At 46.6% G+C, this 22,663-nt stretch overlaps 1 pseudogene across 1 annotated transcript in view; it reads right to left on the reverse strand.

The window, feature by feature from the left end:
* Positions 1 to 2,759: 2,759 nt before the first annotated feature.
* LOC308577886 (protein CIMAP1C-like) overlaps positions 2,760 to 22,663 on the reverse strand; it is a 32,969-nt pseudogene continuing 13,065 nt past the window's right edge. Inside the window, exon 5 of the transcript in view lies at positions 2,760 to 3,244. The product of the transcript in view is annotated as a protein CIMAP1C-like (transcript). The remainder of the gene's footprint in view (positions 3,245 to 22,663) is intronic.

Genomic DNA, 22,663 nt, shown 5'->3' on the forward strand with positions numbered 1-22,663 from the left:
ACCGTTCCTGTTTACACCATTTGCGAAGCCAGCTGTTCACTTCCACTATTTTTCCCTCTCTCCCTGGGCCACGTCGTTCAACTGGGAGGACAGATGAGATGACAATTTGTGCATTTAGTTGCTTCAATTTCCTGCCGAGGGCCTCGTAGTCTCTTTTGATCTTCTGGAGGCTATTGCTTGCAGTGTCATTGGTTCCCACATGAACCAAGAGGAAGGGGTATTTGTCAGTGGGTTTTATGATTCCTTGCAGTCGTTCAGTTACATCTTGGATCTTAGCCCCGGGGAGTCAGCACACTTCCCGAGACATCTTGTCAGGCCCACAGATCACTGCTTCTGTTCCCCTCAGTAGGGAATCCCCTATCACCACTACACGCCTCCTCTTAGGTTTGGTCGGGGTTCTTCCGTGAGCTGTCCATTCCAAGGTCGCCTGCACATTCCCTGAGGACTGACTTTGCTGCTCGTCTTCATATACCTGATCGACTGTAATGAGGGAGAGATCCTCAAATGGAGTCTGCTCTTCGTCTTCCATGCTAGGGGAGAGGACCTCAAAGCGATTGTGTATTTCTAAACAATCAGAGCGAACCCTGGGCCTCCTACTTCTTTGAGTCACGTTTCTCCATATATCTGGCTCCTGTGTTGGTGAACTAGCCTCCTTCTCAGGGGAGTCCCCTGTCTCCTCCTTGGTGGAGACGGTGTGCTCTGTTGCTTCCAAGAAGAGCTCCAGCTCTCTAATTCTTTGGAGCGTAGCTACACGTTCTTCCAGTTGCTGGACTTTGTCTTTTAAGAGGGCAATCAACATGCAATTGCTACAGGTAAAGCTGCCTGCAACCTTTGGCAAGATGGCAAACATTGCGCAGGAACCGCAGGCGACTGCAGCTGTTCCCTCCCACTCCATCTTGAGAATGTGTCATTGGGGGTGGCTACAGCGGTCCTCCATCATAAAAAGCGTGAAGACAGGACAAATAACTCCTCCCACAAAAAAACCCTAGGTCTCCCCCAACGAACGTTTGAGACTAGCTCCCCTAAATCTACACGATGGATCAAACTGCGCGCGCTGCTGCCCTGCAAGCTCTGATAAGCTCTTCCCACAGCTAATCACCTGCCTCAACAGAAACCCTGCCCCCTCTGACCTTTGCACAGGGAGAACAGCTAATCAGCCACAAAGAAACACACACACACAAGAAAACCTTTTTTGCTCCTTCTTCAACTGCTGCCCTGCTAGGTCTGATAAGCTCCTCCCACAGCTAATCCCCTGCCTCAACAGAAACCCTGCCCCCTCTGACCTTTGCAAAGGGAGAACAGCTAATCAGCCACAAAGAAACACACACACACACAAAAGAAAACCCTTTTTGCTCCTTCTTCAACTGCTGCCCTGCTCATTGATGTTTTGTAATGTGTTCCTAATGTTGTACACCACCCTGAAATCTTTTGCTAAAAGATTATAAAAAAATTGAATTATTAATATTAATAATAATATTTCACTCATGCACTTGCAAAGAGGTTGGATACAGTTGGCTGGAAGTGCTGTAAAAATGATACATGGAGCAAGAGCAGCTTAGTTCCCATCTGGTTTATAGAAGAATAGAATAGTGGGAAAACATTCCTGTTACAGGATAAATAATACATTGAAAAAAGGCAGTTTAGAGCCTGGTTCTTACGCATTCTTATTGTGAAGTGAGTGAGTTCAGTGAGTCTTCTTCCCAAGAAAGTGGTTTTTGGCTTGTGGTGCTCATCTAGATTAGGAGGAGAGAGCTAAGAACCAGCATTTCTCTTAGAGGAAATTCTGTGTATGTGTTGTGGGCAAGAGGCACCCTCAACCTTGAGACTGATGTGAAGTGCCATAATTTCACCACCAGCAGACAAGACAAATAACATATTTGCTGGCAGGAGACAAACTGTAGCAGAACAGAAATGGTGCTGCATGCAACAAATAAGAGGTTAGGATAGAAAACGATACCCAAGCAGCCCAGTCTCACTCTCCCTTTCATACATTGAATCACCTGGGTATGGAGGGGGAAGGGATGCACAGAGCTCATAAACATAATCAATGTAGCCTACATTTATCAATTGAGAGCATAATGAATGTGGTTTGATGATAGGCATGTTAGAAGGTACATTAGTCATCCCAAGCTGACAAAATCCAAAACTGCGATCTAAATTGGATTTATTTATTTACTTACTTACGCAAAGCAAGTAACATGTAAACAAGTTACATAGACTGCCCTATAAATTCACTCTTTGGAAGGCTCTTCAATATACACTGGTAAAACACAATATTAAAAACAGCTCTCTCATTTTGCATTTCATTCTCAGTGTAAATAGAATAGTAGCAAGGAAAATAAATATTTATGGAGCTTTGTAAAAAAAAAAGGTAATACTTATAAAATTATAAAACTATTTCTTATATGAGCAAAAAGAGCATCTTAGCCTTCTTCCCAATAATCTTCTGTAACAGAAAGCGAATTAAGTGGTGGGGTGAGAAACACTTCACTAGTAATGCACACTGGAAGGAGGAAGGATAGAGAAAGGATTTTGCCAAGAACCAAGGCAGACCCCCTGTCTCACCAAGGAGGGCTATCTAGTCCCCCTCCCCAATTACCTGACCCTGGCATAGCCCAAACGTGTTCAAAGTTCATCAGAATCTCTCCCTCTGAAACAAGCTATTTACACCTGCTTCCTGACACTGTGTCACAATGGAATTATTTGGAGGTGGGTCTACCCAAAGGGGCAAGTCACCTCTGTGGCCTGTGAGTCCACCCTCACTCTTTGAGTAAACAAACTGGAGGTGTGCCATGAGAATACTCAGAGTGACGAATCCCAAGACTGAACTGTGGGGCTCTGGGTTTGTCGGTGGTGACCAGCTCCGCATTGTAGTCAGGGGGTCCTGGTGTATAGTTCTTGCTGGAGGAAGCAAATCTTTGGGAGATGCTGTAGGATGGCTGGTGGCACAGGTAAACATCTGGTTCAGGTATGGTATTCATTGCCGGGCCAGGCCCTCTCACCAGGTCTTTAGCATAGCCCCACACAGAGGCACTGGATGCCATTGAGAGGCAGGGAGCTGCAGGTTTGACAGGCAGCTTTGGACCCAGTGTCTGTGGAAGGGTGTATTGGTTGGGTGCTGGGTTTGGGCTGCTCACCCAGTAGTGCGTTCGAAGGCCCATAGTGTACGCTGGTGCATTCGACTCTTCAAGTGGGTGTATCTTCTCCACGTAGTACTCATTTGGGGCAGGCGTACAAGATATAACTGCAAGCCAAGAGCAGATAGGAGGTGACACCCCCCACTTGGTGCTCCCCACTGTCGAGCATGTGGATAAACCTGTGGATACTGTTGGGAATCAAGCCTTTATCAGGAGAAACTGGCAACTCTCCAGGCACCTGGCTTGATCTCCTGATGACCTCCCTGTCTGCATTGCTAGGTCGCGATAGGCGATCCTTCTCAGCGTGAGAAGAACACACCCCTCTTTCCTGCCCCCCCCCCCGGCAGGGGAAAGAGATAGACAGAAACGTATTTACATGCCTTTATTTCTGTCTTTGCAGCGTTACAGAAAAACACGACTGCTCTCTTCAAACTCCAACAGCCGAGAGACAAACTCCACCTGTACTTCCTGTACAGCTCATATTACACTCTCAGCTAATTCCGGCGCCCTCTGCACTGTGAATTGACTGTCCCTCTGTTTCCCATGGAACAGTCCCAACATTCCCATTATGTTTTGCTTTCAAGCTACCAGCTCGCGGCCGCATTGCTTCTATATCGTAACATACTCCCCCATATGAATCAATGTGCGCTGCGAGCAAAGCGTGATCCAGAGAAGAAAACAAACAGTTGTTATACATATAACACTCCCCTGTTGTTTCAGTTCCACCCTTGGAACTACCCGCCACTGGTTTCCCCAGTGTACCTCTCTGGTAGTCTGACTTCCAAGGAATGAGTGCATCTGCATGACCTTGGCTAGGGAATGTAGTGTTACACTTAGCAACTCCCTGTTGTGTCTTTGTCTCTGACTTAGACACAGCTTCAACCTGTCTTGACTTGTCAACAATAGTAACACACGCAACAGCTAAGTTAGCAAACTCTTTTGAATACCTCTTGGGTGGTACACCCTTTGTAACTCTCTCAGACCTACGTATGAGGTGCTGATCCTCTTTGCTCACTGGTTCAGTCTCAGGACTCTTTGGAGAACCAGTTCCAATAGTAAACAGTGGTTCATCCTTCATTTGTGAAGGTCTAGCCATTGTGTGAGATTTCCTCTCAATGACTGTGTCAACTGAGCTCTTTGAGCTATCACTGTCACTCTGAGTACCACTGTAATCAGTAAAATCATCATCAACATCTGAATTGTCCTCAGTGGGAAATGTGTGAACAATTACTCTCTCCTGTTCAGGAGCACTCTCTAGAAATTTTTTGAGAATCACCTGACCAGATTCAGACAAAATTACTCTGTAGAGACCCTTTTCATAACCCACAAAAATGCCTCTAGCATTCTTTACTCCACCTGGAGCTTCTGTCTTCACATGAGACCCAAAAACCTTAAAATGGGCAACACAAGGTTTTCTACGGAACAGCTTCTCAAAAGGAGAACTTCCCAAATCTTTTGAAACCTTTCTCAATCAAGACTAACAATAACACAATATCGACTCCGCCCAATACTCATGTGGCAAATGTGAACTCAGCAATTGTGCCTTCATGCCATTTTACAATTCTTTGTTCACTTGCACACAGACACTTCTGTTCCATGCTTCTGCAGAAACAGCAGTCTTGTGTCTTGTGCCTTATCCCTTTCTTATCCAGGAAATCCTGAAAATCCTGTAAAAGAAAAACTGGCTTTTCATCTGTGAAAAGACAATCAATGTTAGCATTATGAACATTCTTAACCTTGTCACAAAATTCTTTAAACCTTTCTAAGGCTTCTTGTGGTTTCTGCAATATATATACCCACACATAATGAGAGAAATAATCCACACACACAAGATAATATCTTGCATTGCCTCTAGATGGTGCTAGAGGACCAATCACATCAGCATACACTCGCTGAAAAGCTTTGATTACTTGCGTCGTCTTCTGGACTTTTTTTTGGGGGGGGGAGTTATTTGTCCTGTCTTCAAGCTTTTTATGATGGAGGACCTCTGTAGCCACCCCCAACGACACGATCTCAAGATGGAAGGGGAGGGAACAGCTGCAGTCGCCTGCAATTCCTGCGCAATGTTTGCCATCTTGCCAAAGGTTGCAGGCAGCTTTACCTGCAGTAATTGCATGTTGATTGCCCTTTTAAAAGACAAAGTCCAGCAACTGGAGGAACATGTAGCTACGCTCCAAAGAATTAGAGAGCTGGAGCTCTTCTTGGAAGCAACAGAGCACACCGTCTCCACCAAGGAGGAGACAGGGGACTCCCCCTGAGAAGGAGGCTAGTTCACCAACACAGGAGCCAGATATATGGAGAAACGTGACTCAAAGAAGTAGGAGGCCCAGGGTTCACTCTGATTGTTTAGAAATACACAATCACTTTGAGGTCCTCTCCCCTAGCATGGAAGACGAAGAGCAGACTCCATTTGAGGATCTCTCCCTCATTACAGTCGATCAGGTATATGAAGACGAGGAGCAAAGTCAGTCCTCAGAGAATGTGCAGGATGTTAGGATATTTCCGTTCCACCTTAAAGGGAGCAGGCTTTGGGGAGTCACAGAGTCTGCGCATGTCCTGATCACAGGATGTTTTTGTTCAGATATTCCTTTCGTTTTTGTCAGATGGTCAGAGACGCTGACTGAGAATGGACGTGTTTTCTTTTGTTCTGTTCATGTTCTAAATAAAGTCTGTAAAAATGCTCTTCTGCTCTTCTGCGGTGCAAGCTTTTGACTGTGCTTTCTGCTGAAAGAGGGTGCACCAAGCCCTGGAATGTGGCTAGGAATTCCAAAGGCTTTGTGCCCCTAACTGTTGGATCCATTAGTGTCCATCATGAGCCCCCAAGCCGGAGTTCTGGACGTCCATCGGCCTCCCGTAGTCACGCAGATCCAACAGTTAGGGGCACAAAAGCCTTTGGAAATTCAGGCTGCATTCCTAGGCTGGTGCACCCTCTTTCAGCAGAAAGCACAGTCAAAAGCTTGCACCGCAGAAGAGCAGAAAAGCATAAAGTCTGTAAAAATGCTCTTCTGCTCTTCTGCGGTGCAAGCTTTTGACTGTGCTTTCTGCTGAAAGAGGGTGCACCAAGCCCTGGAATGTGGCTAGGAATTCCAAAGGCTTTGTGCCCCTAACTGTTGGATCTGCGTGACTACGGGAGGCCGATGGAATCTCCGAACTCCGGCTTGGGGGCCGTGATGGACGTTATCTCCCTGGCAGTTTCCCAACAACAAGGTTCCGGGCCCAGATTCATAGCACCTACAGGAGAGTAAAGCTGCAACAGACTGCGTTTGAGGTATGTTGGGGGAAAAGCGAAAGGAAAGGGACGCTTTTCTGTTTTACCTCGCAAGGAGCCTTTGATCTCCGGCAAGGCCTAATTGGCCTGCGAGCTGAGCCAAAAAGGCTTCGTGATTAATGGCTGCCAAGATAAGGAGTCTCTCGAGTTAAAATAGACTCACGGCTAATTGTAAAAGCTGGAATGGAGTTTTTCCACGCTTTTGAAGCTTCAGAGGCCACTCAGTGCCCAAAGGCAAATGCTGAATGCCCTAAGTTGGATGGGCAGAATTATGAAACCTGGGCAAAATGGTGTGAGAGTTTGCTGCGTCAGTTTGGGGTGTGGCATGTCGTTTCTGAGCCCCCTCCGGTTCCTCTGACAGAGAGATGGAAATCGCATGATTCGAAAGCGATAGACGTAATAGTCCTATCCGTATCTCTTGAGGAAATTAAGACGCTGGCTGGCAACACCACTGCACGTGGGATGTGGACTGCTTTGATGAAAGCTCACAAGCCAATAATCCCAGCCCAGAGTTTGACTGCATCGGAGGTCCTAGCTGTTTCCCAGAATGCGAATGAATGTAGGGATGCTGAGGGCACCGGTTGCAAGCTGCAGGGGGAGCTGACCGTCACGTCATCCCAGGCAGCATTCCAGCCTCCAGGGGGAGCCAAGGAGTCGGCAGCTGAGAGCTCTGGTTCTCGTGAGAACCAAGGCCATCGCCTTTGCAGAGGCCGGAAAGGCAAAGGTAAACACAGGCAGCCGCCTGCAGATGGCCAGGAGCAGAGGGAGGGTGAAGAGCCCGCGCAAGGGAAAAACAAAGCGTTGTTTGCTGGCTCAGCTTCACCAAAGGCTAAAGGCACGTCTGCTGACCAGAAACAGGGGGGCAAGCTGCAAAAGCCCACACCAGTGGAAAACAAGGGTTTGCTTGCTGTAAGGACTGCTCCAACAGCCAAAGGCAGCTTTGTTGTTGATTCAGGCTGTACGCGCCACATTTCGAAGGATCGCCATCTCTTTATCTCCTTCAAGCCTCAGGAAGGTGAGATCCACCTGGCTGATGGAAGGACGTTGCAAATTGCAGGAGAAGGGACTGTGAAACTTGCAAGTCTGCACACTACCATCAGTAATGTACTTTTTGTTCCAGGAGCTGCAAGCAACTTGCTGAGCGTCCCACAGCTTACTGGGCGTGGTTTTCAGATTTCCTTCAAGAGGAGCATCTGTGTCATCAGTAAAGGAAAAGAGGACTATTTGCATGCAAAGTTTATGGATGGTTTGTTCCATATATCTTATGATGACACTGCTGTTGTATCTAAGGCTGATTCTTGTTGTGTTGCACAAACTAACAAAGTTCTTCATGCAGGTTGCATTCACGATGCGCATCGAAGATTTGGTCACCTCTCTTGGAAGGCACTGGCCAAGATGCCAGAGGTGGTTGAGGGTTTGAACATCAAACCCTGTAAATTTCACATGAAGTGTGTATCTTGTGCAGAGAACAAAGTGAAGGTTGCTCCAAAAGGCAAGGAGTCTAGCAGGCAGGCTTCCAAACCCTACCAGCTAGTACATGCGGACCTGGTTGGTCCACTTGCGCCCTCTTTAGGAGGAGCAAGGTACTTCATGATTCTGATTGATTCTTTTTCCAGGTACATTCATGTGTATTTGCTCGAACAGAAATCGCAAGCGTTTCCGAAGTTTAAGGCATTCTGTGCTTGGTTGGAGAATGTGCACGGTAAACGTATTTCTTCTTTGTTTACTGATCGGGGCGGGGAGTTCACTTCTCAGCAGTTTGAAGCTTTCCTGACTGAGAAGGGAATCCAGCATGACATGTCAACGCCCAGATCGCCATGGATGAATGGTCTTGCGGAGAGAGCAAATCAAACATTGCTGCAAGGAATAAAAACCTTGTTGCATGATGCCAATCTCCCTGATAAGTTTTGGGGGGAGGCTCTGGGGAATTTTGTTTACGCGTTTAATCGCAGATTGTCATCACCCATTGGTTGTACCCCCTATGAGAAGATGTTTGGCAAGAAACCCAACACCAAACACATGAAAATCTTTGGTTCGGACATGTGGGTACGCACACAACAAACCAACAAGCTTGGGAAGCGTGGGGCACATGGTTTGTTCATGGGGTACGAAAAAGGTGCATACAGGGTATGGATGACTGACTCTAAGTCCATTAAGTTCACAAGGAGTGTTGAGTACAATCCTAAGTGGGGGGAAAATGTGGGAATTTTCCAGAGTTACCCAGAGGAGGATGAAGGTGATGTCAAGCAAGCAGCTAAAGATGAGAAAGCTGCTGCTGCTGATGATGAGGATGAAGATGATGATGATGATGATGATGATGATCAGAGTTCGGATTCCAGTTCAGTGGGCGGCGCTGCTGCTGATGTCAGTGAAAGTGATGACACAGCAGACTACCAGAGCGCAAAGGCCTCAGTCAGACCATCTGATGCGTCTGACAATGAACTGGAAGAACCACTGTTCACCATTGGTCACTTTTCTCCTAAGAAAGAGGAGATGAGTCCAGAAGACTTGCGTCTAGTACGTAGATCTGAAAGGGCGACCAAGGGCAGACCTCCAAAGAGGTATGCTGATGAGTTTGCTAAGACAGCAACTGCTGTTCTTGGTAGCTCAGAGAAGGTATGGGAACCTTCAAGCTTCAAAGAGGTTCAGGAGTTAACCTCTAAAGATGCTGAGCCTTGGCTTAATGCCATGAAGGCTGAAGTTGATTCCTTGAACAGGAACCAAACTTGGGAACTGGTACCGGTAGTCCCAGGAATGAGACTGGTTGGCAGCAAATGGGTCTTCAAGGCCAAGACAGACCAGAATGGCAAGGTAGTCAGACACAAAGCCAGATTGGTTGCCAGAGGTTTTTCACAGGTACCAGGACAGGATTACCATGAGACCTACTCTCCCACAGTCAAATATGAGAGCATACGGCTAATGCTCAAGATCGCTGCGGAGGAGAAACTGCATGTTACCCATCATGACATTAATACAGCTTTTTTGTACGGGGTTTTGGGGGAGGAGCTGTACATGCTTCCACCTGATGGGATGGAAATACAGAAGGGAATGGTCTGTAAACTGCGGAAATCCTTATATGGTCTCATGCTTCCACCTGATGGGATGGAGATACAGAAGGGAATGGTCTGTAAACTGCGGAAATCCTTATATGGTCTCAAGCAGAGTGCCAGGTGTTGCAACACAAAACTCACTGAGACATTGCTTTCTCTAGGTTTTCACCAGGGCAAAGCTGATCCATGTGTGTTTGTCAAGGAGGAGGGGCAAAACAAACTGTATTGTTTATGTTTTGTTGATGATCTTCTGATGTTTTGGAAGAATCAGGCATTTTACCAAAGCACCCTAGCTCAACTGAAGGAGCACTTTGACATGAAGGATCTTGGTGAGGTACCCAACTATCTTTCTCTGCAGGTGGAGAAGGACCAAGCAGGTAATTTTCTGGTACACCAAACACAGAAAATTGCTGATGTATTAACCAGGTTGAATTTGGTTGATGCAAACCCAGCAGACACACCGATGGTGACAGGTTACCAGGTAGACAGTACTGCTGAAGCGTTTTCTGACACAACGCTATACAGATGCATTCTAGGCAAGCTAAATTTCATTGCCAGATGTTCAAGACCTGACATAGCTGTAAGCTGTAATCTGCTTAGCAGACATGCCAACAATCCTACGGTTCAGGATTGGAAAGCTCTGAAGCGCATAGCCCGCTATTTGAAAGGGACTATGCACTACAGGCTGAGGTTCACCAGTCAGAAGACTGGAGGTCTTGAAATCTTTGCAGATGCAAGTTTTGGAAGTGACACCACGGATGGTACAAGCACTTCTGGAGTATGCTACATGTACAACCACTGCCTGTTTGACTGGTTGTGCAGGAAGCAGACAACAGTGAGCCTAAGTTCCTGTGAAGCAGAACTCAATGCTCTGTCATTTTCACTCATGGATTGTGAATGGTTGATGCAACTGTTTAAGGACATCAGAGTGTCTGTGAAATGTCCTGTACAAGTGTATCAAGACAATAGATCTTGTTTGGCTTTGCTGAACTCGGAGAGTTGCAAGCAGAGAACCAAGTACTTGCAGATTAAGCTACATCGTGCAAGAGAGTGTATTCAGAAAGGACTGATTCGGGTGTCCTACATGGCAGGAAATGAAATTCCTGCTGATCTGTTGTCTAAGGTTGTTAACAAAGAACAACTTAAGGTTTATGTACAAAGGTTGCAATTGGGTGAACCACAGGTACAACAGGTTACACGGAAAGGGGGAGGATGTTAGGATATTTCCGTTCCACCTTAAAGGGAGCAGGCTTTGGGGAGTCACAGAGTCTGCGCATGTCCTGATCACAGGATGTTTTTGTTCAGATATTCCTTTCGTTTTTGTCAGATGGTCAGAGACGCTGACTGAGAATGGACGTGTTTTCTTTTGTTCTGTTCATGTTCTAAATAAAGTCTGTAAAAATGCTCTTCTGCTCTTCTGCGGTGCAAGCTTTTGACTGTGCTTTCTGCTGAAAGAGGGTGCACCAAGCCCTGGAATGTGGCTAGGAATTCCAAAGGCTTTGTGCCCCTAACTGTTGGATCTGCGTGACTACGGGAGGCCGATGGAATCTCCGAACTCCGGCTTGGGGGCCGTGATGGACGTTATCTCCCTGGCAGTTTCCCAACACAGGCGACCTTGGAACGGACAGCTCACGGAAGAACCCCGACCAAACCCAAGAGGAGGCGTGTAGTGGTGATAGGGGATTCCCTACTGAGGGGAACAGAAGCAGTGATCTGTGGGCCTGACAAGATGTCTCGGGAAGTGTGCTGTCTCCCCGGGGCTAAGATCCAAGATGTAACTGAACGACTGCAAGGAATCATAAAACCCACTGACAAATACCCCTTCCTCTTGGTTCATGTGGGAACCAATGACACTGCAAGCAATAGCCTCCAGAAGATCAAAAGAGACTACGAGGCTCTCGGCAGGAAATTGAAGCAACTAAATGCACAAATTGTCATCTCATCTGTCCTCCCAGTTGAACGACGTGGCCCAGGGAGAGAGGGGAAAATAGTGGAAGTGAACAGCTGGCTTCGCAAATGGTGTAAACAGGAACGGTTTGGATTCTTAGATCACGGACTGCAGTTTCTTGAAGATGGACTTCTGGCAAGTGATGGGCTGCACCTCACAACGGTTGGGAGAAATGTTTTTGCCAAAAATCTCAGAAACCTCATCAGGAGGGCTTTAAACTGACTAATGTGGGGGAGGGAGACAGTGCTCCTGAAGGTAGGAGACTATCAATGAATGAAGATGATCATCCAAATGTCATAGACCAAATGGAGCAAACAGCACGTGGACCTAGTGGTGGGAGGAAAAAATCCTTAAATAAGAGACACGGGGGAATGATTAATGGACTTCAATGTCTGTACACTAATGCGCAAAGCATGGGAAATAAACAAGATGAGCTTGAGCTCTTGGTACAGCAAACTAAATATGACATAATAGGCATCACTGAAACCTGGTGGGATAAGTCCCACGATTGGAATGTAATAATGGGGGGATACAATCTATTTCAGAGAAACAGACCAGACAAGAAAGGAGGAGGAGTGGCGTTATATGTCAGGGATGTGTATACCTGTGAAGAGATCCAAGATTTAGATCCTCAAAGCCAAAGTGAGAGCATTTGGGTCAAAATTAAGGGAGAGAAGAATAACAGAGACCTCATTGTGGGAGTTTACTATAGATCCCCAAGCCAAACGGAGGACATAGATGATGCCTTCCTGGAACAGATGGCCAAGCATGCAAAAGGAAGGGAGATAGTAGTAATGGGGGACTTCAATTACCCGGATATTTGTTGGACGTCAAACTCAGCCAAGAGCATAAGGTCAAACAGATTCCTCACTGGCCTTGCAGACAACTTCATTGTCCAGAAAGTGGGAGAAGCAACAAGAGGAACAGCCATTTTAGATCTGGTCCTAACCAATGTTGATGACCTGGTTAGTGGGGTAGATGTGGATGGATCATTAGGCGCGAGTGATCATGCTCTTCTGAAGTTTACTATACAGCGGAAAGGAGCAGCCAAGCATACTAGGACTCAATTTCTTGACTTTAAGAAAGCCGACTTCATAAAACTTAGGGAAGTGCTGGGTGAGATCTCATGGACAGCAATACTAAAACATTCCTTAATTTTGCAATATTTTTGTAAATAGTCCTTAAATTTTTCCCAATCATCCTCTGCCGACTCTTCTCCCTGGTCACGGATTCTGCCAGCCATTTCTGCCAGTCCCATACAGTCAATCAGCTTCATCTGCCATTCTCCCAAAGTGGGCAAATCTTGCGTCTTCTAATACTTTGCAATAAGTATTCTTGCTGCTGTCGTTGCATACATAAAAAAAGTTCTGTCCTTCTTTGGCACCAATTGGCCAGGAGAAAGGCCTCTGTTTTTTTCAGGAAGGTATACTTAAATACCTTTTTCAGTTCATTATATATCATCTCCCAGAAAGCCTTAATCTTTGGGCACGTCCACCAAAGGTGAAAGAATGTACCTTCCATTTCTTTACATTTCCCACATTTGTTATCGGGCAAATGATAGATAGATTTTTGCGAGCTTGACTGGGGTCATGTACCACCTGTAAATCATTTTCATAATATTTTCTCTTAAGACATTACATGCCGTAAATTTCATTCCGGTGGTCCACAACTGTTCCCAGTCAGCAAAATTAATATTATGTCCAACATCTTGTGCCCATTTAATCATGACAGATTTAACCGTTTCATCCTGAGTATTCCATTTCAACAGCAAGTTATACATTTTTGACAAAAATCTTGGTTTTGGGTTCTAACAGTTCTGTTTCCAGTTTAGTATTTCCCACCTGGAAGCCAACTTTTTTATCCAAATTGTAGGCCTCCATTATCTGATAATAATGGAGCCAATCTCTCACTTTACTTTTTAATTTCTCGAAACTCTGTAATTTCAGTTTATCTCCTTCTTGTTCCGAAATTTCCCAATATTTCGGCCATTTGGCCTCCATATTGAGCTTTTTCTGGGCCTTTGCTTCCATCGGTGACAACCACCTTGGGGTTTTATTTTCAAGTAAATCTTTATATCTTATCCAGACATTAAACAATGCTCTTCTGACAATATGATTTTTAAATGCTTTATGTGCTTTAACCTTGTCATACCACAAGTATGCATGCCACCCAAAAACGTTATTAAAACCTTCTAAATCCAAAATGTCTGTGTTCTCAAGAAGCAGCCATTCTTTCAGCCAGCAAAATGCCGCTGATTCATAGTAGAGTTTAAAGTCTGGCAGGGCAAATCCACCTCTATCCTTTGCATCAGTTAATATTTTAAATTTTATTCTGGGCTTCTTGCCCTGCCAGACAAATCTAGAAATGTCTCTCTGCCACTTCTTGAAACAGTCCATTTTGTCCAAAATTTGCAATGATTGAAACAAAAATAACATTCTTGGCAATACATTCATCTTTATAACAGCAATTCGACCTAACAAGGAAAGCTTCAAGTTTGACCAAATTTCTAAATCTTTTTTAACTTCCGTCCAGCATTTTTCATAGTTATCTTTAAACAAATTTCCATTTTTAGCTGTCATATTAATCCCCAAGTATTTCACTTTCTTAACCACAGTCAAACCTGTTTCATTCTGGAACTTCTCTCTTTCCAATGATGTTAAGTTTTTCTCCAAAACCTTAGTTTTTAATTTGTTCAATTTAAATCCTGCCACCTGACCAAACTCTTGAATTAATTCTAATACTCTTTTGGTACTAGACTCTGGCTCCTGTAACGTCAAAACTAGGTTACCTGCAAATGCTCTCAATTTATATTGTTTAGCTCCGACCTGTATACCTTTAACCTGCCGGTCTCTTCTGATCATATTGAGCAGAACCTCCAGGACCGATATAAAAAGCAATGGGGAAATTGGGCACCCCTGTCGTGTTCCTTTTTCTATCTTAAATTGTTCCGTAACCACATTATTTACAATTAATTTAGCCTTTTGTTCAGAATATATTGCACCTATACCATTTTCAAAACCTTGGCCTACCCCCATACCCTGCAAGTTCTTTTTCATAAAACTCCAAGATATATTATCAAAGGCTTTCTCTGCACCCACGAATATCAAAACTGCTTTAGTGTTTATATTCACTTCTAACTTTTCCAAAATGTCAATTACGTTCCTCAGATTATCAGATAAATGTCTTCCCGGCAGAAAACCCGCTTGGTCCTTATGAATCTCTTCAATCAGTACTTTTTTCAGCCTCTTAGCCAAAATATCAGCAAAAATTTTGTAATCCACATTTAATAAGGATATGGGACGGTAGTTCTTAAGTTGAGTCTTTTCAGTCTCTGTTTTCGGTATAAGTGGTTCCTCTTCATCCTGGAGAAGAGTGACTAGTGGGGTGCCACAGGGTTCTGTCTTGGGCCCGGTCTTATTCAACATCTTTATCAACGACTTGGCTGATGGACTCAAGGGCATCCTGATCAAATTTGCAGATGACACCAAACTGGGAGGGGTGGCTAACACCCCAGAGGACAGGATCACACTTCAAAACGACCTTGACAGATTAGAGAACTGGGCCAAAACAAACAAGATGAACTTTAACAGGGAGAAATGTAAAGTATTGCACTTGGGCAAAAAAAAATGAGAGGCACAAATACAAGATGGGGGACACCTGGCTTGAGAGCAGTACATGTGAAAAGGATCTAGGAGTCTTGGTTGACCACAAACTTGACATGAGCCAACAGTGTGACGCGGCAGCTAAAAAAGCCAATGCAATTCTGGGCTGCATCAATAGGAGTATAGCATCTAGATCAAGGGAAGTAATAGTGCCACTGTATTCTGCTCTGGTCAGACCTCACCTGGAGTACTGTGTCCAGTTCTGGGCACCACAGTTCAAGAAGGACACTGACAAACTGGAACGTGTCCAGAGGAGGGCAACCAAAATGGTCAAAGGCCTGGAAATGATGCCTTATGAGGAACGGCTAAGGGAGCTGGGCATGTTTAGCCTGGAGAAGAGGAGGTTAAGGGGTGATATGATAGCCATGTTCAAATATATAAAAGGATGTCACATAGAGGAGGGAGAAAGGTTGTTTTCTGCTGCTCCAGAGAAGCGGACACGTAGCAATGGATCCAAACTACAAGAAAGAAGATTCCACCTAAACATTAGGAAGAACTTCCTGACAGTAAGAGCTGTTCGACAGTGGAATTTGCTGCCAAGGAGTGTGGTGGAGTCTCCTACTTTGGAGGTCTTTAAGCAGAGGCTTGACAACCATATGTCAGGAGTGCTCTGATGGTGTTTCCTGCTTGGCAGGGGGTTGGACTCAATGGCCCTTGTGGTCTCTTCCAACTCTATGATTCTATGAAATTTTGGTAGCAATTTCTCCTTTGCATATATCACCAAGCCTCTCTTTTTAACTTTGTCATACGAAATAAATTCTTGTCCCAATCTCTTATTAATAAGCATTTTCCTGTGTAGCCTCATTACATGTGTTTCTTTTAAACAAATCAAGTCCAATTGTTCTTTCCTTAATACATGAAAAACAGATTTCCTCTTCCGAGGGGAATTCAGTCCATTACAATTCCAGGTTAAAAGTTGCAGAGCCATGGTAAGTTACTTAGCTTTCCCTCCAACTGCACCGAGTTGTTGTTGTTCTTCTGTCGGTGGTGTGTCTTTCCCTGGGCCCGGGAATCCAAATGACAAGTTTGCTATGTCTAGAATTCCTTTTCCTGATGCAGTCAGCTCCTCTCCTGATTCCACTTCCTTCTGTAAGTCCTCCTCGTGATCTTTCAGAAACTTGTCTGTATCATTCACTGTCCTTATTCTTATTTTCCTTCCTTTGTATTTAAAAGATAAACCTTGGGGAAATTCCCACCTGAAGAGTATTTTATTTCTTCTAAGTAGGCCGACAAGATCTTTATAATAAGCCCTTATATCCAAAATGTGTTTAGGTATATCCTTGAAGGACTCAACAAATGAGTCTTCAATTTCCAAGGTTCTTTGGTAGTGCAGATTCAAGATTTTATCTCTTTCTTCTTTTGTTCTTAAGGTGATCAAACAATCTCTTGCTCTGTTCTTTCCTTGTCTTTTGCTGAGTCTAAATGCACTCACCATTTGAATTCATCTTTCCCCAGGTCTTGTTGCCAAAAGTCTGTGAATTCCTTTGTAAGGAAGTCTATCAAGTTGTCTTTCTCACTTTCAGGTACTGCTCTAATTCTTAGGTTTCTCTCCTTTCTTTGTAATTCAATCATAGAGAGTGTCAGGTCGTGATCCTCTAATTTCTTATATACCGGTGGTATCTTCTCTTGAACAGCAGTTGCAATATCCTTAGCTTCCTCTGCAATCTGTCGAGTCGAGGCTGATTCCTCTAATAGTTTTTCAATGGACTGTGTATTGGAGTTCACCTTGTTCCCCAGTTCATTAATACTTGGAGTGTTCAAATCTATTTTTGCTGAGGCCCCAGCTACTTGTTTATTTGTCTCTGCAACCTGTTTGGCTAATTTTTCCAAAGATGCATCAATTTTGCCAAGTGCCTGAGCCAATAGCTCTTCAGATGACATAGCTTTTGATTTTACTTGCGAAGCAGCAGCTCCTACTGTGCCTGCCGCTCCGGATGTTGAGGCCCTTCTCTGAAAAGTAATATCAGTCTTGTATTGTCTGCCGGATCTGGTAGTTTTATCCTGTATGCCACTCACCAGCTCTATCTTCCCTTTCCCATCTGCCATAACAAGCCCAAGGTCAGTCACACGCTTGGTGAGTTTGTTTTGCAAAGTAATTTTCCAGAGCTTGGTAACTTGATGACAAAATAGTTGTTACAACGTAGTCTCCTCTAGGGGGACACCCTTCCAACTTCACTATGCAACTGTTAAAAACAAGTATAGTTCTTAAAAGTTCCAATATCCCTCAAAAGCCAGAGTTTCAATGCTTTTAGAAAAGTTTCAGTGTCTCTAAAAAGTTACTTTATAGTCAAAGGCAGATCTATAAACACTGTATCTTTCTCAAAGTGTCAATATTCTTTACCCTTAACATGCAGACAATTCTTCCCACTGGTCGACCTTCCCTGTCATAGGCAGTCCGTTCCCAGTTTTCCGAGACAGCAGAAATATATTTACACCCTCTTTTCTTGCAGGTAAAATAATGCTCGGTTCTCCCCCCTCCACTCCTGCAAACCGGAGGGGAGTCGTCTTTTTTGGTGCTGGATTTGACCTTTAAAAGTCGTCTTTCAGGGTTACAGCTTTACAGTCTCTTTACTTTAATCTATTTACAAGTTGGAAGAGGCAGACTTCCTGTTTGTGCCTTTCCCGTTTCGGTGCCAAATTAACTAAATTTTTCTTCCAATTACTTGCTTACTCCTACTCACGGGTAGTTGCTTTAGCTTCCAATTGTCCAGAAAGAAATCAGCGCTCTCCGCGCCACACACCCCCTTTCCGTTCCGGAGCCTTTAAAAAGGGGGGCGCAAACGGAGCCCGTCGAGTCTCCAAGTTCTCAGGCTTCCCCGCCTGAGATTTCTTCGGGTCCCGCTTCGCCGCAGCGGTCAGACCCTGTCCCCGTGGAGCCGATTCCCTCCGGAGCTCAGAGGGAATCCGCCATTGGTCGCTGGTGCTGACCGGAAGTCTTTTGCAGGTTTCACCTGGGACTTGGTACGACTTTTGCCTGACGCTTCAGGGGAGAGAATTGCACCCTGAGGCACTCCACACACCAAGGAGTGGCGCGATGACAATTCCCCCCCAAGCGCCACCCTCTGTCCCCGACCAGAGAGAAACGAGTGCAGCCATTGAAGGACTGTGCCCTGGATCCCCACGTCGGCAAGGCGGTGGTCCAGGAGTTCGTGATCGACCATGTCAAAGGCTGCTGACAGATCTAGAAGAATCAGCAGCCCCGACCCGCCTCGATCCAGCTGCCTGCAGAGATCATCTGTTAGGGCGACCAGAGCCGTCTTGGTCCCATGACCAGCGCGGAAGCCGGACTGGAATGGATCCAAAGCAGATGTTTCATCCAGAAACCTACCAAGCTGTTCAGCAACCGCTCTCTCAATCACCTTACCCAGGAATGGAAGATTCGAGACCGGGCGGTAATTGGATAGATTTGAGGGATCTAATGATGTTTTCTTTAAGAGCGGACGCACCACCGCCTCCTTCAGTTCCCCTGGGAATATCCCGGTGCCAAGGGACAAATTGATGATATCCCCCAGGGGGGCCCGCACCTCGTCTGGACACGCTCTAATCAGCCATGACGGGCACGGGTCAAGAGGACAGGTGGTGGGCTTTCCAGCTTGGAGGAATCTGTCCACATCGGCTGGAGATATCCGGTCAAAGTGGTCCAATACTGGACCCGAGGACAGTCGAGGGGCCTCCAGTTCCTTTATTGTATCCAAATTGGCAGGGAGGTCATGGCGGAGCAACAGGACCTTCTCCGCAAAAAAGCTCGCAAATGCCTCACAGCTGTGTGTCAGATTGTTATTTAAATTTGGCTGTCCTTCAAGGGATGTTAAAGACCGAATTATACTAAATAATTGCGCCGGGCGAGAGCTAGCGGATGCAATGCAAGCCGAGAAGTAAGACGTCTTAGCGGCCTTCACTGCCATCTCATAGGTTTTCATAAAAACCCTATAAGATGTTCTTGAGGCTCCGTCACGGGCACCCCGCCATACTCGCTCTAGCCGTCTGAGGTCCCGCTTCATTTTCCGAAGCTCCTCGGTAAACCAGGGAGCCCGGTTTCTGCGGGGTCGTAGAGGGCGCTTAGGTGCAATCTCATCGATGGCTGCCAGGAGCTGGGTATTCCAGCCCTCAACAAGCTCAGTCAATGAGTCGCCAGGGGGAGAAAGGTCCCGCAAGGCTTGACGGAATCTATCAGGGTCCATCAGCCTCTGCGGGCGAGCCCAAATCGGCTCGCCACCTAAGCAGGGTGGGGGTGGAACATCAATCCTGGCTTTCAGAGCATAGTGATCAGACCATGGCACCTTCATCGAAGGAGACATGATCACATCTATACCGGCGCCAAAGATCAAATCCAGCGTGTGGCCTGCTTGATGTGTGGGGCCCGAAACAAACTGGGAGAGCCCTAGTGTCGCCATGGAAGACACCAGGTCCAGAGCCTGTGAGGAGGGAGTGGCATCAGCGTGGAAGTTGAAGTCTCCCAATACCAATAGGTTAGGGAACTCCAAGGCCCAGCCGGCCACCGCCTCCAACAGGCCTGACAGGGTGGCTGCTGGTACGCTAGGTGGCCGGTACACCAGCCAGACAGCCAAGCTCTCCTCGGAGCCCCACACTAGGCCAACACATTCAATGCCAGGGATCAATGGCGATGGTAGAGCCCTGAAAGAACAATCTTCCCGGATTAATACTGCCACCCCTCCCCCCCGGCCCACAGTCCGTGACTGGTGGAGGACGGAGAAACCCGGGGGCGCCATCTCTCGTAAGGTAACAGTTACCCCTTCGCGCACCCAGGTCTCCATCACACAAGCCAGGTCAACCCCCTGCGAGGTAAAGAAATCTCGCAGGGTAGCGGTTTTGTTGCCTATAGACCTGGCATTGCACAACACCAGTGAAGGAAGTGAGTAATCCTTGCTCACCCTACCCTCGTCCCTCGGGATGGGGCGCAGATTGGAAGGGGTACGAGCATATCCGTATCTCAATCCCCTTCGCCTATAACATCTGCCCCCACCTCCATACCTCCCTCGCCCCTCCACGGTAGCAATCCCAAGCCTCATACTAACCTCCATTTACAAATTAGAAAACAAAACAACCAAAACAATTGTGCCCAAACAAAACCAATCCCCACCCCACTCGATGTCCAACCCCAAAAACAAAACAAGACGGAACAAACAAAAATACATAGATAAAAACCACCATTCACGGTGGTACAACAAAGTAAACAATAAAAACACCTTTAAAACACCTTAAAATATATATAAACATCTTCAACATTTGCTGCAGCAGCACCAGTGTCCTTAAAGCTATTACGGGGGTGAGCCTGGGCCCCGCCCCCTAGGCCAGATGGAGTGAGCCTGAGGAGGGAGAGGCCTTCTCCGACACTCCGATGCAGCAGCAGCGATGTCCCAGACCCCAATGAGGCCTCTTAAAGCTGTGGCGAAGGTGAGCCTGGGCCCCGCCCCCTAGGCCGGATGGAGTGAGCCTGAGGAGGGAGAGGCCTTCTCCGACACTCACGATGCAGCAGCATAAGTCCGATTAAGGCTGTTAATAATCATGAAGCAGAATATGTCTTCCTGTAGAGGGAAATTGCATTCCGCCATCTGCTGGCGTAAGAATTTCATCTCTGTCAGATGCGCTTGTACATCTCCATCTGGCACTAGCCTTAGATTGGTCAGCTTTTCAAAATGCAGCAACGCTGAAGAACCAGCATCTCTTTGATGTATTCTACGCAGCTGTCAGAGCCGCTTCCAGGTCCCAGCTCACAGAGGACCACGCTAGCCGGCAGTATTGTACAAACTTCTTTATTGAGCTACAGTTTCCATTTTCAAGCCGCAGCGCGCAGCTCTACGTCTTAGAAGCTAGACCGGCGAAGCTCCGTCTGAGTCTCCGCCTCCTGTACACCAACTTAATACTCTAGCCTTACTCCACCTCTTCCGTCTTTCCTTTCTCCTCTGGGTCCCTCTACCCCCCGTGGTCTCTTCCTTCCTGGACTCTTCTGACGCTGACCCCCCCGACTCTTCTCCCTCCTTGCGGCGGGCTTCCTGTGCATTTGAACTTGGCGCGCGCGCGCAGCCTTCAACCTTCCTCTTGACCGTTTCCTCGCTCCCCGATGGAGGTGTGGCCAATCCTAACTCCTGCCCTCCCGCTTGCGGCGAGCCGCCAGATCCCGATACCTGGGACCCCTCCCCCCTACTGCGCTCTGGTGGGGAAGCTGGTCCCGATTTCCAACTGCTGCTCTCTGAGTCCCCTCTGGTCCCTTCTACCTGGGGTGTCCCCCTAGGCGCCCCCCTTGCTCTGACCACTGGCGCCCCTTTCTGTGAATCTTCCGATTCACTGGAAAGACTCAGAGATCTCGGGCCGCTGTCATCACTCATATTACCTCCGGATTCCTCCCCCTCGCTCTCTGTTTCCTCCCTTTCCTGTGCCTCTGCTCCTGAACCCCTGACAGCAGCGTTTGCCAAATCTCACGCGCGCATTGCAAATTCTGAATATGCACGAGTTGATCATCTGAGATACAGAGAATTATGGCCGTCCTGGCTCTCACATTCTGTGAATTCCAACCTGGCGTTGGTGCAGCAGGGATGGGGTTTTCAATCACCCCAAAAATCCTCTGATTCTGAAGCAGGGCTTTCATCTTTACAGACCATGAGGAATAATTGTCATTAGTCAGTGGAGGTGGGTAAGGTAAGCCTCCTCCCTTCTTGGCATCCATTTTGAATCCAAGCCTCAGCTCTCACTCTCGAGCCTGTAAAATTCCAAGAGTCTATTGGCTGTTTACTGCCTCACTTGGCAGTTAAACACAGGCTGTTTTGAAAGTCCTTTCAAGAGCAGTGAGATATTAGACAAAACAAACGCTGTTTACCAGCCTCTCACAGTCCCAGCCCCTCTTCCGTTGTTGGCCGGTAACTTTCCACTTTACTGACGTTTCGTTGCTTAGCAACTGGACATTCCAGGCTTATCAAGACTCAGGTATGCGAAATATGTGGCTCTCTTTCAGTGCTGGTTTCATCCAAAAGCAGACACTCAGTGAACCGAAGAATGTCTCAATTCGCGTTCACTCTCACAGCCATAAAATTAGCATACCTTAGGGGTTCCGTTGCTCAGCAAAAACACCTCCTCCGGTGCTTCCATCCGCACGCTACCATATCTTCCTTATCTCCTTGCAGAGGATGAAGTACGCTCCATCAACCTCTCTTGTTGCTTTCATGGATCAAAACCATCCTCTGCTACCAGATGTTGGGAATCAAGCCTTTATTAGGAGAACCTGGCAACTCTCTAGGCACCCGGCTTGATCTCCTGATGACCTCCCTGTCTGCATTCCCCAGCAGGATACAGGCTAGGTCGTGATAGGCGATCCTTCTCAGCGTGAGAAGAACACCCCCCCTCTTTCCTGCCCCCCCCCCGGCAGGGGAAAGAGATAGACAGAAACATATTTACATGCCTTTATTTCTGTCTTTGCAGCGTTACAGAAAAACACGACTGCTCTCTTCAAACTCCAACAGCCGAGAGACAAACTCCACCTGTACTTCCTGTACAGCTCATATTACGCTCTCAGCTAATTCCGGTGCTCTCTGCACTGTTAATTGACTGTCCCTCTGTTTCCCACGGAACAGTCCCAACATTCC

Source organism: Podarcis bocagei (genome assembly GCF_964188305.1).
Source record: "Podarcis bocagei genome assembly, chromosome: W".
NCBI classification, from domain to species: Eukaryota; Metazoa; Chordata; class Lepidosauria; order Squamata; family Lacertidae; genus Podarcis; species Podarcis bocagei.